The following is a 13,956-nucleotide window of genomic DNA, read 5'->3' on the forward strand; positions in this document are numbered from 1 at the left end:
ACCCAGGCTTCAGTAAAATGAATAGAGTCTTATAGTTCCGTCTTGGATGTTGTCTTCTAATTCGGAGGCAAATTCATACCGTTCTACAGAATCTCAAAATGGCGGGTCACACTTACAAGAATTACTAAGTTGTTAGTAAAGATCTTGATCGAAAACGATAACTAAACGACTATAGGAATAAGAGTTATTCCGGAGACCAAAGGAATAAAAGTTATTTCGGGGATAGTGTTTGGTCAAAATTGTTTGTTTTAGTGAAGGAATATTTGACTGCACCACGGTAGCATATATTCTGACTCACTAAAATATCGTTGCAAATAAATAATGGTTATGGGTACATTATTACTTTTTGCTAAAACTTGACTTTGGATTTAGTTACAATTTGCTAATTAGATTTTGTTTGAATTTTATCAGCATGTCGAATTCTAGAATACTCGCTTCCGATGTATATAACAGTAAAATCAAATCAACAAACAAATTACTAACGGATGATTATACCAAAAGAGTTTTAACAGAGGATTGTCCTCTATCTCCCAATTCATTTGAAATTATGAATTATGTAGATGAGAATGCTGAATTCGAACAATAAGATAAATATGATTTACTTGTTATCGAAGCATGTTTAGTTGGAAAACGATAAAATCTGGATAATTGATCCAGGTGCCGCTAATCATGTATGTACTATCTCACAGGAAACAAGTTCCTGGAGACAGTTGACAGAAGGTGAAACAATCTTTAAGGTAGGGACCGGGGAGATTGTTTCAGCCAAAGCAGTGGGAGATATGAAGTTATTTATAGAAGATAAGTATATTTATTTGAAAAATATATATTATATTCCTTCTATGAAAAGGAATCTAATTTCTGTCTCCTGTTTGCTAGAACAAAATTATAAAGTTTATTTCGAAAATGGTGAAGTGTTCATCAAAATGGGAAATAAATAGATTTACTCTGCAAAATTAGAAAATAACTTGTACATGTTAAAACCAACTGAGGTCAAAGCTGTTTTGAACATAAAGATGTTTAAAATTGCTGGGACTCATAAGAAGAGGAAGATTTCTCCAAATGCCTATCTTTGGCACTTGAGACTGGGTCACATAAATCTCAACAGGATTGAGAGATTGATTAATAACAGTCATCTAAATAAGTTGGACGACAGTTCATTACCACCATGTGAGTCTTGTCTTGAAGGTAAAATGACAAAAAGATCTTTTTCTGGAAAAGGTCTTAGAACCAAAGAACCCCTAGAGTTGATTCACTCAGACCTTTGTGGGCCTCTAAATGTTAGAGCAAGAGGAGAGTTTGAATATTTCATCAGTTTTATACATGATTATTCAAGGTATGGGCATATTTACCTAATGAACCAAAAGTCTGAAACTTTTGAAAATTTCAAAGAGTATAAGGCTGAGGTTCAGAACCAATTAGGTAAAAAGATTAAAACATTTCGATCGGATTGAGGTGGTGAATATATGGACACAGAATTCCAGAACTACTTGATAGAACATAGAATTCAGTCTCAACTCATAGCCCTTGGCACACCCCTACAGAACGGTATGGCAGAGAGGAGAAATAGAACCTTGTTGGACATGGTTCGTTCCATGATGAGTTACGCTCAATTACCAAATTCTTTTTGGGGACACGCAGTTGAGACTATAGTGTATATTTTGAACATAGTTCCCTCGAAAAGAGTTTCTGAAATGCCTTACGAGCTCTGAATGGGACGTAAAGGAAATTTACGTCACTTCAGGATTTGGGGTTGTCCAGCACATGTGTTGGTGCAGAATCCTAAAAACCTGGAACACCGTTCAAAAGTATGCCTATTTGTAGGCTACCAAAAGAAACAAAATGTGGTCTCTTTTATAATCCTCAGGAAGATAAAGTATTTGTATCGACAAATGCAACCTTCCTGGAGGAAGATTATATAAAGAACCATCAACCTCGCAGTAAGTTAGTAATAGAAGAAATGTCCAGAGAAACGAAAAATGTATCAACAAGAGTTGTTGATCGAGTAGGTCCTTCAATAAGAGTTGTTGATAGAGCAGGTCCATCAACAAGAGTTGATGAAACGAATACTTCACATCCTTCTCAAGAGTTAAGAATGCCTCGTCGTAGTGGGAGAGTTATGCAACAGTCTGACCAGTACATGGGTCTAATTGAAACTCAAGTCGTCATACCAGATGATGGTTTAGAGGATCCATTGTCTTTTAATCAAGCAATGAACGATGTGGACAAAGACCAATGTATTAAAGCCATGGACCTTGAAATGGAATCTATGTATTTCAATTCTGTCTGGGATCTTGTAGATCAACCGGAAGGGGTAAAACCCATCGGTTACAAATGGATCTACAAGAGAAAACGAGACCAAGCTGGTAAGGTACAGACCTATAAAGCTAGACTTGTGGCAAAAGGGTTTACCCAAAGAGAGGGGTTAGATTTTGAAGAAACCTTCTCTCCAGTTGCCATGATAAAGTCTATTAGAATACTCTTGTCCATAGCCACATTTTATGATTATGAAATATGGCAAATGGATGTCAAGACAGCTTTTCTGAATGGCTATCTTGAAGAGAGTATCTATATGTCTCAACTAGAAGGGTTTATACAGCAGGATCAAGAGCAAAAAGTTTGCAAGCTTAATCGATCCATTTATGGATTAAAACAAGCTTCTAGATCCTGGAATATGAGATTTGACGTTGCAATCAAATATTATGGCTTTGAATAAAATGTTGACGAACCCTGTGTATACAAGAAGATCGTCAACAAAACTATCGCTTTTCTGGTGTTGTATGTTGATGATATTCTACTCATTGGGAATGAGGTAGAATATCTAGCTGACGTTAAGAGATGGTTGGCTTCACAATTCCAAATGAAAGATTTAGGAGAAGCACAACATGTTCTTGGAATCGAAATAGTTCGAAATCGCAAGAACAAAATATTGGCATTATCTCAAGCATCTTATATAGACAAGATATTGTCTAGGTATAAAATGCAAAATTCCAAGAAAGGATCTTTACCTTTCAGGCATGGAATTCACTTGTCTAAGGAGCGGAGTCCTAAAACACCTCAAAAGGTTGAGGAGATGAATCAAATTCCATATGCATCTGCAGTTGAAAGTTTGATATATGCAATGCTGTGTACTTATCCCGATATATGCTATGCCGTAGGAATTGTCAGCAGATTTGAGTCCAATCTTGATCATGACCATTGGACTGCTGTTAAAAATATTCTGAAATATCTTTGGAGAACGAGAGATTATATGCTCGTGTATGGTCCTAAGGATCTGATCCTTACTGGATACACTGATTCTGACTTTCAGACCGATATTGATTCGAGGAAATCAACTTCGGGGTCAGTATTCACTCTGAACGGAGGACAGTTGTGTGGAAGAGCATCAAACAGGGTTGTATTGCGGACTCCACAATGGAAGCTGAGTATGTAGCTGCAAGCGAATCAGCAAAAGAAACATAGTTGATCCATTTACGAAGGCCCTCTCGGCTAAAGTATTTGAGGGTTACCTAGTAGGACTAGGTCTACGAGTTTTATAACATTAGGACAAGTGGAAGAATTGATGGATATTGTGATGCCTTAGTTTATTGTATTTGTACATTTTATTCTCTCCATGTAAACTTGACATTGCATATATTTGTATATATTGATCCACTGGAATTTTAGTCCAAGTTGGAGTATTGTTGAGTTTTATGTCCTAAAAACTCGCAGTTTGTAAAATGATAAACATTTTCTATATCAATATACTTGTTATTGAACTCATAAATTGTATGAAAGTCTAAATCCAATAAACTAAGACCCATGACTATTGAATGAGTACTTGAACTTTATGTGGAGACATAAGAGTGGATCGAGTTCGAGTAAATAGTCAAAATGATCTATGGTACATGAATGAGGTTGGGTACCTTATTCTAGTAACACCATTGGATGCGGCCTACTCTGTAGTTATTACAAAGAGTTGTAAAGTGCTACATACGATGTGATCCTAATTCGTACATGTTATGACATGAGGAGTGGGGGCATCCTATGCAATGAGTTTGCATAAGATCAGGACCAAGAAATAAGTCACTCTTACTTTATAACGTTGTTTACTGTTTAAGACTGACTATTTCACCTAGATGACCTAGGTAACTCGATCTTAATCCTGAGCTAATTATGAACTCTTGTTTATTCGGGATTGCCCTTAGATTTGCATAGTTGAGGGTTGGCTCAACAGCGCCGGCTCAATAAGACTCCCATTTCAGGGGTAAGACCAGATAGATAGCTGGGGACATAGGGTGCAAGACGGAATTCACACCTACCCGATTTAGGGATAAGAGAAATGTTGTTCTCTCAAGTACTAAATCCAGGTCTTGAACAAGGGGCTCCACCCTCTCACTGTGTTGAGAGAGTTTGGTTTGGTGATTTGATCACAAACCAGTTATTCATTAGATGATCAATAGGGACTTGAGAAATAAGACGTAATCTCGGAGGTAAAAAAGATATTTGACCCAACCATTATTACGAACAACCTGTGAAGGGTCGACTTGTTGATTATGGTTAAATCATTTGGACATAATATATCTACAGTGAGGGGAGTGCAACTATGGGCTTTAGTGGAATGACCCATTAGTTAACGAATGGAGATCAATTTGGTCTAATGAGTTTAGCCAATTAATCTCGGATCGTTGGAGCCCATGATCTGTAGGTTCGCAAGGTTCTCCTACTAGCTCGTAACAGACTAACTCTAGAATAGCATGATAAGTTAATTTGAAACATTCAAATTAGAATTAAGAGAATTTGTAATTATATGAAATATAATTATGTTTAATTTTAGAATTAAACGGAATAGGAGAATTTATATATTTAAATATGATTTGAATATATAAAGATGGATATGTGTTAAAATTAATTTAATATTTGATATTAAATTAATTAAGTTTTATTTAATAATTAATTTATGAAATTAATTAAGTTTTATTTAATAATTAATTTATGAAATTAATTAAGTTTTATTTAATAATTAATTTATGAAATTAATTATTTTTTTTCTTTTTTAAAAATCAAAATTTGATTTTTAGATAAAATTGAAAAATTGGAAAACCAAAACACACTTAAATGGAAAAATGGTTTTTTCCATTATCCATCACTTAACTAGCTCACACATATAGCAATATATTTGCCTTGTCTTCTCCAAGCCCTAGCTGCAACTCATGCAACTCTTCTCTTTGCATGTTGATCTGCAATATAATGAAGAAATTGCAGTGAAAATCGGGCATGCAATATATAGAATTTTGAGAGAAAATTTGGTTTGAAGAATAGTTCTTCAACAAGGTTGCTGCAGTGAGCTATTCTCCTTCATCCCTTGATTCAAGCTTGTTTTGAGTCCCACAACTCAATCTAGAGCACCAAGAGAATAGTGGAGAAGTTCTTGAGGTGGTCTACAACAAGATATGGAGAAGATAGTAGCTGGAGATGGAGCTTTGAAGAAGTTCTACAAGAGGTATGTCTTGAAACCCATTTTTTCCTGCAGAAGCATGCTTTTGTATTATGCCAAAATTAGTGAATTTGAATGCTTAAATAATCCTTGTTCTTCTGCTGTTGTTGATACAATCCTACAATTTGTAACCTTGTAAATGTGAGATTTAAATTCTTCATACTTCAATGTAACAGGCATAATGATTCCTGTCAGCTTGTTCTCAATATACGAACTTTCATTCTTATCCCAATCACCTCCATATCAAATAAGTATACACTTTTCTGTCATCCTATAAAGCAAGAGAACATTTGCTGTTAAGTTGTACATGCAATTGAAGTGTACTCTCGCTCTCTTTCTTAATCTCGCTCTCTCTCTTACTCTCGCTCTCTCTCACTCTCGTTCTATCTCTTGCTCTCTCTCCCAATACAAAATTTCGTAATGCTTAATTCCTACTTTTCCAAAAATAACACAATAAAAATAATGAAACAAACACCTAAATAATGAAACACCGTTCTGGAAAACGTGTTTCGTTCTGAAAAAGCCTCATCTTGGAAATCTCCATTAAAAAAAACTTTGTTAAAAAAAATCGTCGAAAACCAGGGAAGTAATCATCGTTGAAATGGAATTTAGAGTTTAAAGAAATCACCATTGTATTATGTTTAGGTATTATTGATTTGAGGCTTCAGTCATAAAAATTGTCAAATCATTCGTACACTGACAAACAATCACATCAAACCAGGGAATTTAAAGCGAGAGCGAGAGTGTTTGACCAGACGAGAGCGAGACTTATAATGTGAGGCACTTGTAAGGGCAATTCACATAATCTGGTAAGGTGATGATGTTAGTAGAGAGTCAATTGACATTTTGGTCCCAAAAAATAGGTCATCCATACAAACTTTCTTTATAATTTCTAAATTATCTTTGGAATTAAGATTAGCAAGATTGTTTATCAAAGCCTGTTTTTAATTCTTACAAATAGATAATACAAAAACAGAAACGTTAAGATCCAGTTTGGTAACCATTTGGTTTTTTGTTTTTGTTTCTGAAAGTTAAATCTATAGACATTACTTTTCTTCTAAATTTCTTCTTTAGTTATCTACTTTTTAACAGTAGTTTAAAAAACCAAGCCAAATTTTGAAAACAAAAAAGTAGCTTTTAAAAATTTATTTTTGTTTTTTAGATTTGATTAAGAATTCAATCATTGTATTTGATAAAGATGCAAATCAGGGTAAGAAATAGAGAGAAAATAGACTTAATTTAAAAAAAAAAAAACGAAAGGATTACCAAACGAGGCCTAAGTAATTTTAGTTCTTATACTTTCAAATTTGTTTTTAGTTAATGTATTTTCAATAACTCATCAATCTTACATAATGGATAATAATCTTTTTAAAGAAAAGCAACATTAAACCAGCAATAGAGGCCAAGCACAAAGACCAAAATAGTATTTTAATCTAATTATTTAGAATAAAAAAGAAAAAAGAGAGAAAAACAAAAAAGAAGAGATTTAAAAAACAATTAAAAAAATAGAAAAACGTCCATTTAATAAGTTTAATCAACAAGAGACCTTAATAAAAAAAAATAATAATAAAGATTTTAAGAAAAGATAAAACAGAATTTGATAACATCGTCATGTTTATATTTAAAAATCGATGAGAAAAAAGATATTTCCGATCCATTTCCGTAAAATTATTTGTTGTGAATGCTTACCTTTTGTTGGTATGTCTATCATCTACAAGCTCTTTAAATTGTTGGTATGTCTCATCAAACTTTGTATGAATTTTAAAACTATCAACATGATATAGAAGAAAAAGTAACAAGTGAAAGATAGATCAAATATTCAAACAAAGATTAATGGTAGAGCAAAGCAATGAAAGAAATAACAAAAGTAAATTACTAAGATATAACCATGCAAGTTTTTGCAAATTCTAGAAAACAAAAGTTGACTCTTTTATAGTTGTAGAAGACCAAAAATTTCTCTTTTTTTATTAAAGATTTCAGTAGCATAATTCCATCCGCCATTATATCTATTATATACTGTCATTGATTGTTCCTAATTTCATCTATTAAATGTCCTAAATGCAAATAATGCAAATGATATTTCCAACCAAGAACTATTCATAGAATTTAACTTCTCCACCATTACCCATCTTGAAAAATAGTGCATCTTTATATGTTTGCAACATCATTAGCAATCAAAATCCTATGAACTCTGCTACTATCATTATGCAAAGATCTACTAATTCCTCTGCAATACTCGTAAAGACTCTAGAATTAGTATATCGTCTACAACCATTTAAATACTAAAGCTTTACCTTCTAATGCTGTCAACTCCTAAATCTGTCAAAATTAATCTACCATATTCCAAGTAAATAAAAGGATTTTTTCATCACTATCAACAGCTCAACGCACTTACATACAAACTTTTTTGTGGTTTATTATAAATAAATGTCAGTTTCAAAAGAATCTTAACATGAGCAAAGTAATAGATAACACTAGAAAATAGAAAACCATTAAATGGCAGCAAGAGACTTTTCTTTGCCTCACACTTATAATTAAGGAAATTAGTTGTCAAGATTCCAAGTATCTAAGTATGGTTTGATGATCAAAATATTGGAAGATTGCTTTGATAAAGTTTGGTCCTTGGAATTTCAGAGGAGCAGTTAACTTTTTAGGTAGAATTGTAGTAGCAAAAGTTGTTTAGAAGCTCAATTGATATGAAAGCTTGAGGATTTATCAATGAAGACATGCATCGTTGAAGATCTTAGAAAGGTTCAAGAGGTTTTTGATTGTGGGCAAAATTGATACAAGAAACTAATGAAGCCATCAATTTGATAAAAATGTGATAGTAATCTAGCTCTAAATAAACTATTAGTTGTATAAGTGTTATGGTTAAATAAATTAGAATCTTCTAAGATAACCACAAGCTCGAGAGATGAACTTGAGAAGAGAGCATTTTCAATCCTAAAACTTCTTACAAAGTAATTTTAGTAGAGTCAAATAATAAGTCACGGATACATGAACTATTTGAAAATGGTTTTACGCACTCTAATGTTTTGCCTCATGCGGTCAAGTTTTGTTTATCGAGGAAGAAAATATGGACCATGCGATTATGTATCAATTGCTATTAATTGAATTTGATAGTGTAACCAGATCAGGGGGATGCAGGAGATTATCAGGATCGTAAATTGTCAAATTTGGATTCTGAATGTAAACCCAACAAAAATTTTGAATGGTTGCTTCTTTTGCTAATATTTACACTAATTTTGCAAATAGTTTTATTTTTTATTTTTCTTTTGTCTTTAGTGAGTTCCTTTTGTAACTATGCAAGTGTTTTTTTTTTCTTATTAAATTTTAAAGATTGTATCTTTACCAAAGATGGAATAAAGAAGGAAAAAAATAAACTAAAAAAACAATGGTATGCAGTACAGAATAGATTAAAATACTACTTTGATCCATACATTTTGGATTTTTTTTTTTTCATTTTAATTCTTATACTTTCAAATATTTAATTCTCTATATTTTCAATAACACATCAATTTTATATAATTGACAATATTTTTTTTAAATGAACATTAAACTAGCAATAGGAGATAGATTTAATATTTAATAAAAATATATGAATTAAAATTAAACAAGTTATAAAGTACAAAGACCAAAATGATAATTTACCTTCAATTTGAGTATTCTATTTTTTGTTTCATTTGTCAATTCTATAAATACATTTACTAGGAATGTTCAAAAAATTCGATGACGAACTTATTATTTTATTAATTTTAAAATGTAAATTTTTCTTATTTATGATATAGTTATAATTTTTCTTATTTATGATATAGTTATATTTTCATAATTTTTTTTGGGTTGTTATTGTCTAATAACTCCTACAAATATTTTTTTAAATATTTTGGAAAGAAAGTTTTCATATATAAATCGATACTGAGTTGCTAATTTTAATTTAACATATGGAAATTGTTAATTATTTTTTCTTAGATGGTCATTTTGCCTTTTTTAGGAAAAATAAATAAAATAAAAGATTCAATAAACCCAAATCAACCCCATACTTTATAGCTGGGTTTACTATTTCACTAGCGTTGAAGGAACTTACATCCAAACGAATTTGGTTAAGTTAAAAGTACTTTTAAATTTTCATTGCTAATTATTATTTATAATTGAAGGTAAAATAGTTTTTTTTAGAAATAATAATATGTCACAATTAGTTTTTAGAACTTTTCATGTCATTGCTAATTGTAAATTTTATAATCATCTTGAAACTTTTAACTTTTTTTTTTCTTTTTTTTTTTTTATAAAAGAATTTAAAACCAATTTCAAAATGTTATAATTTAACTTAAAAGTTTGAATTTTATTTCAGTTTATCCCTTGGGTTCAATTTCTATATTAAATTTTTTTTTTTATTAAATACTCACTATCAATCTTTGATATTAATAAATATTAAACTTCACAATTATTTCAAATTAGTTAATATGCATCCAACACCAAAAATTAAAAGTGGGTATTTAGTGAAAAATTGAAGTTAAAAAGTGTAAATCTTGAAACCTATGAACCAAATTGGAAAAAAAAAATACTCAAACCTCAAAACCTCAAATTGTAACATTTTAAAATCTAAAAAAATAAATTGAAATCAATCACAAAACTTTTACAAACAGATTATTCTAATTCATTAGTAAAAGAACTTTGATCGCGATTATAGTTAGAAACAAAAGAATTGTTACTCACTGTTACCATTTGTGTCATCTAAATGCAAATAATAACACCATAATTCATGTATTTAAAAAAAAGGAATGAATATCTTACTCAAGATTTCAGTACCTACCTTATTAGCACAAAAACAAATCTCTAACTAAAAGTTCGATACACTTTTTTAAACCAAAGTTTAGCTCAGCACAACTATCCTAAATACAATAATAACACAAATCTTATTGGGATTTGTGCCTTTCGGCTCGTAATTTATTAGTTGATTAATTTAATTGTTAATTAAACAATATTAATTTATCAACCGAAAAAAAACCAAGGTTATTGGAAGTCTTGAACATGTATGTAGTTGACATACGGGTGGATCGTGTTCAAGAAATAACCTAAAGGTCCACAGTATATGGATAAGATTGAATGTTTTATTCTAGTGACATTATGGATACAACTCACTTTGTAATAGTTACAAACGGTTTGATCCAAACTATTCATGTATAGACATGTGAACAAGGGCTTCCTATACAAAGTGTTTGTATAAGATCGAACAGTAAAATATGTAATCTCTCTTTGTCAATTTGTTAATTGATGAGATCAATATTTCATAGGATGTTCATGTGTGACTCGATATTAATCTTGAGTGATTTATGAATTCTTGTCTGTAATGTCAGTCCTTTGATTTGCACAGGTGAAATGACCCAAGTTTTCGACTCAATAAGCTTACCGTTTTGGGAATTTGACTAAATGGGGAGCTGGGAACATAACTTTACGAGATGAAATTTGTTCATCCCTGCATAGGATAAGTAGATGAGTAGTTCCTTTAAATGTTGATTTCGAGTCTTGAACAAAGGGCCCCACCCTCTCATTGGGGAAGAACTTAGTTTACGGTTGAATTATAAACAAATTGTTCATTAGAGGATCAGTGGTACTTAAAGAAAAGATGTAATTACAAGGATAAAATGGACATTTAACCCAGTTGTAATTATGAACAACTTGTGAATAATCGACTTACTTATACTGATTATATCCATGGACACAACTTATCATACAATGCATAAGAGTTCAACTATGGGTTTCTAGTGATTTGTCCTGTAGTTAATGAATGAAGGTTAATTTAATTAGTTAATCTTAGATCATTGAAGCTTATAATCTGTACGTCCATAAGATCCACTTGTTAGCTCACCATGGACTAACAAGGATCAACTATGTTGAAAGAAAATTTGAAATATTCAAATTTATGAGAAAAAAATATCAATTGTATTGAATACATTTAATTATTTATTATCAAGTTTATTTGAATGAGATTCAAATGGTAACTTTATAATATGGAGAATTAATTTATTTGAATATGATTCAAATAATTAATTATTTATTTGTTCAGATCTATGTAAATAAGTAAATTATTTAATTTGAATAAGATTCAAATTAAATAGATAATAGGAGAATTAATTTATTTGAATAAGATTCAAATAATTAATTATTTATTTGGATGAGATCCATATAAATAGATCATTCAATTTAAATAAAAATTGAATTAAATAATTAGATGGAGAATTGATTAATTTATTTGAATTAGATTCAAATAATTAGTAATTTAAATGGGATGAAATTCTAGTTAAAGATTCTACTAGAGATAAATATTTAAACATGACTTAAATATTTTAAACCATTTATTATTAGATATTTTTGTGTAGATATTTATTAATATTGGATATTATTAAATATTAAATTAAAAATCTCTGGTTATCTTAATAGGATTAGGAGTAGTAATATAGTTTTATTTTAGGAGCCCTCATAGAATACACCCTCTATGAGAATAATCTCTACAATTACTCAAGAACTCTTCGTAGAGTCATAACAAGGAACATCTCATGGAATTGGAAGAATTCAAGAAGGAGACAACTAGTTTCAAGAGTAGATTTTGTTGCAATTGTAGACGACAAAAGTATGTTGTTTAACTTATTTTCATGTTTATTTGATTTTTAATTGTTTTAAGAAATCAAAGAAAGCAATCACACTCGCCGAGATTCAAATTCCTTCAACTTGTGTCTGAGAAAATATTTGATTCTGATTCGAATTAAAGGTCAAGAATGGTGGGTTACTTTTAAAATAAATACATGAGATTTTAATTACGGTTTGCAAAATTGATTGTTTAGGTATATTTGGGCATTAGATTTTAAAGCTTTGATTAGATCAATTGTAAAACACTCGAGGGTTAGGTTTTTCCTATATATTTTTAATTTATTTTGATGAAAAAGTAGTGTAAAGTTTGAAAAAATCGTGTATTTTTCGAATTTAAAGAAACCTGGAAAATCTGGAAATTCTGCTGTGCGTCATCTATTGTGCGCCATTAAAGCATGATTAAATTTAGGTGTTCCAAACCCTAAATTTTGATGGCCAAGGAAGAAATTGAAATCCAAGATATGTCTTAAAAATTCAAATTATTGTAATATATTTTATCTTTAATTTATAGGACATGCCCAATATATCGATTCAATTTTGTTATTTTAATTTAATTATGCATTTCATATGATTTAATTTTTTTTTTTAAATGATACATAAAATATGTCATTTAGATTAAATTTTCACAATAGATTAAACATATGATGCATATTTTAAATATAAGTGTTATATTTAAATTGTTAGGATAACTCCTAATTCTTTGTATATAGAGATTCTCTTTTACTTAAATATAAGTGTTAAATTTAAATTATTTGGATAATTCTTAGTTAAATGCATATAAAGATTCTCTTTTAATTTTAGATTTAAGAGTTATACTTAAATTGTTGTAGAGATTCTTCTAAATAAAATATAATTGTTATATTAGATAATTAAATAAGATTGCATGTTTAGATAAAGATAATTTTAATTTAATTTTATATAGTTTAAAATTTTAAATTATCTTTATAATTTTCTAATGAGATTAGAAATAGTGCATACTTTTTTAATAGGATTAGATCTTACTTAGTTAGAGATAAAATTAATTTTAATTATATCTTTATAATTTTCTAATGAGATTAAAAATATTGCATGCTTATCTAATGAGATTAGAATATTATTTGGATAAAGACAAAATTATATTCAAATTTTAAATAGTTTAAAACTTTGATTTATCTTTATTAAAATTCTAATGAGATTAGAATAAAGTAAATTGCATGATTATCTAATGAGATGAGATTAAAATAGATCTTTTAATTTAGTTTTAAATAATTTTAAATGGGTAAATTAAAAAATTTAAATCATAAAATGTTGTCTATAAGGAAACTCTGTCTAAGAAAGTTTATGTCTAGGATTGAGATATTTTAGCTTAAAAGAACACCCCTACCTGAAAATTGACTTGGGAGTTGAATTAGTCAAACTTTTATTATAACATAATGTGATTAGTTTATTAAAGAGTTTAATAAACTTTGATATTTCACATTATATCAACTATCCAGAAAATGACACAACATTGAAATATATAAAATATAAGTTTGTCTAAGTAATGAAGCTCCTATTTCAAAATACTTAGTTGGGGAATAGGTATATATGATATATTGTCTCTCCTATGTTCACACCATGAGACTCATATTTGGCCTATGCCTTGGGAGCTTCCCACTTCGGATGGTGTTTACATGAGTCAAGATCAAGATGAATTAGAGAATGTGTTTATAGTGAGTGGGAGAATACATGTGACAACATGTTCAACAGTCTCCACCATTGGTTACAACGTGAGACTCATGCTTGGCCTCGTGGCGCTTGGGAGTGTCTCCCTTCGAATGGTGTTTGCATGGATCAATATCAGGTAAACTTCAACAACG

Source organism: Benincasa hispida, chromosome 7 (assembly GCF_027475165.1).
Source record: "Benincasa hispida cultivar pf3 chromosome 7, pf3_genome.v1.1, whole genome shotgun sequence".
Classification (NCBI taxonomy): Eukaryota; Viridiplantae; Streptophyta; class Magnoliopsida; order Cucurbitales; family Cucurbitaceae; genus Benincasa; species Benincasa hispida.